The sequence below is a fragment of the Poecilia formosa genome, unplaced genomic scaffold (genome assembly GCF_000485575.1).
Source record: "Poecilia formosa unplaced genomic scaffold, Poecilia_formosa-5.1.2 Scaffold591, whole genome shotgun sequence".
NCBI lineage: Eukaryota > Metazoa > Chordata > Actinopteri > Cyprinodontiformes > Poeciliidae > Poecilia > Poecilia formosa.
Genome location: NW_006800530.1, coordinates 131,692 through 134,793, shown reverse-complemented (window position 1 = coordinate 134,793; position 3,102 = coordinate 131,692).

The following is a 3,102-nucleotide window of genomic DNA, read 5'->3' as shown; positions in this document are numbered from 1 at the left end:
TACTTGTAGAAACCCATTCCTGTGGATTTAGTTAAACAATGTTGGCTTTTTTCACATGATTGATTATTTGACACTTTATTAAATAATCCCAAAAGGAAAATTTCTCAGATAAGCACTTTTGAATCAATTTTCCTCAATATGACTTGGATTAAAGAAGCTAATAAATAGATGGCAACACAGACTTTTACAGAGAAGAGGTTTTTTTCTGAAGAAATGAAGAAAAATAGTGACTGTGGGGATATGTTTTCCTCATTCATGCTGGAGTGACTTGTGGTTGTTGGATCATTTATGTTTTTTTTAGTTTTTTTTTAGAAATGAAACAGACACAAACTAATATAACCAGCCTCTCAAGTGAAACAAGAAGCTCTGATTACACCCCATGCTAATGTTCTAGTATAGACGATACACAGTCAGTGTGAAAGGTAATTGAGTTAAAGGTCAGTGTTTTTAGACATTTTCATGGTAAAATGGCTTGTACTTGTATAGCGCTTTATCAAGTCCAGAGGACTCCAAAGTGCTTCACACTATAGTCATTCACCCGTTCACCCATTCACACACTCACTCACACGCTGATGGTGGCAAGCCACTGGATAGCAGCCACGGCTGCCCTGGGGCCGGGCTATCATACACCAGCAGGCAAGGCGAGTTCGCCCTGCTGATTGCAGATACTGTTACTACCATCACCTCTAACTATATTATTATTAGAAGAGGAAACTTAAGCAAGTTTATTGTCTCTGGGATATTGAGTGTGTTGACGTTTTTTTTTTTTTGTCTTAAATAGACCAAATTATGTCTGAAATCCTCATCTCTAAACTGGTCTGGTGCTACTTTTCCTTCTGACCACAGAAATGAATATTTAAATCATTCATTCATGTTTTAGCAGTTTGATGTATTATGAATATTAATGTGGCCCCATAGACTTTCACATTTAATGCTTTTATGAACTCTAAGAAGTAAAAGTGTTCCTTGCTAAATCTTTTCAAAGTTACTTTTTTGCCTGTCACAGTGGTCTAGACTGGCCATATCCTGACTCTTTAACTTCTTACTAAATTTAACATTGGTAAGAAGTTTTATAAATTGGCAAAACAAGCTTTCTCAGCACTGTTACAGAATATTAAGTCGGTGTTCTAAATACACCAAATATGTTGTTTTATCAAGATAAAATGCTCAAGTCTTTTCAAGACTGGGTTTGTTATTATATTTAGAATGGGTAAGGTTCAGTAGGATTTGTATCATTTTCATGTTTCAAGGGGCATTTCTACTACATGTTAATGTTCCTCTGAATGCACTGTTTCACCTGTTATGTGACGTGCTTTGTTTTTTAATCAGAATTCAAATTTGGTGTAGTTTTTGGATAACACAAATAACATTAGCAAGCTGGAATCAGTACTGTGTGATTTTGGATGATTCACCAAATCCATTGTTCAGTTTGCTTTATTTTTTTATATTGACATTGTGACACCATTAAACCCACCTGCTATTTTATATATGAATGGGCAGACATTACTTATGGTATCATTGTTGGCCTTAAATTCTTGCTGAGAACATAAATAGTCATTCTAAACTATTAACTAAACAAATATAATATAATATAATATAATATAATATAACTAAACAAACTATCACTATGTTGTGACAGTATAATTTGAGACAGAGAATATGTAATAAAAATTCAATCTCCTTTTCCCTATGAACCTGGTGTCGTCTGCACAAATACACTGCTCGTTTGGAATCAACCAATCAGAGCCAGAAGAGGGGTCTTGGCACTGTCAGTCATCCTCATGTATGCGCCGCTCACTCTCTCTCCCTTGCTCTCTGCTCCGTTACTTGTTCCCAAAAGCTGAGCCTGCCATGACTGCTCCATCAATGGTTTTCCTCGAGCATTAAGTTGTTTCTCTGCCCCATTAGCACGTATTTTTTGTAAATGTTACGTACTGCAGCTTTAAGATGTAGCTGATGTTGAAGTACTCCATCTCTTATAAATTGCTACATTTGCATATCTTACTCCATGAAACAGTGTTTTAGTTCTGGTCATGGCATTAGTTATTTCTCCTAATATGCATAGTTGTTATTTGATGTCTTTTGTGGTTTTCTGCTTTTTGCATTTTTGATGCTTGCTACAAACCTATTTCCCTTTGGGATATGAATAAAAACTGAACTGAACTGATTATCCTCTCTTTTTACTGAGAGGCTGTGTAAAAGACGTGGGAAGTAGATTTTCTTTTCACCTGACTCCTCTTTCTTCGTGGCTCTGTGAAGAGGAGAAGGGCCCACGGGATTCTGGCACTTCCCTAGATGAGCCAACATACTGGGGCAACACAGGTTGCATAATCCAGAGTTCTGCTGGAAACACGCAACCATGAACCCCCATTACCTGTGCGTTAACATTATACAATGTAATCCACAGAGATCACGGACCCCGTGTGCTTTCACTTCCTATTCCTGAGATTACAGAATTAAATGGGCATGGTTTTACTTGCAGGAGACTCCCATGGATAAATCCAAAAATGAACTACATGTCTTGATTATCTTGCATGCTGTCTGATTGCATTCAGTGTTCCCGCTTCAGGGGCCTCATGCATAAAAGAGTGCACAGTTTTCACATTAAAACTTGGCGTATGGACAAATTTCGAAAAGTGTGTTGCACAAAAAAATCGGGATGTATAAAGCCGTGTGCACCTTTCCTGTATAAATCCTAATTTGTGGGAAATAAAGCATAGTTGCTGGTCCGCCCTGTCGCCACCCTTCAATACATCACGTGAAGCAATAACCATGACAACGTCCTTGTTTATAGCAGTATAAATATTTATAATAATAATAATTATACATTTTATTTAAAAGGTGCTTTCAGCGCACATGAGGTCACCTCACAAAAATAAAAATAATACATTTTAAGGAAAAATGTATTGTTTTTGACCATCAAGCACTTCTGGACATTAAAACTTTGGTAGGTCTCCTGAATGTCGGGCGCCGCTGGATTCACCCTGTTCTGGGGATGTGCTCTTCAACGGATGGACACGGTGGAGTTTTTCTATCATCGACGGTTTTGAGATTAACGGAGGGAAGTGGATTATGGAAACCTCAAGCGGTTGGTCTATGTTT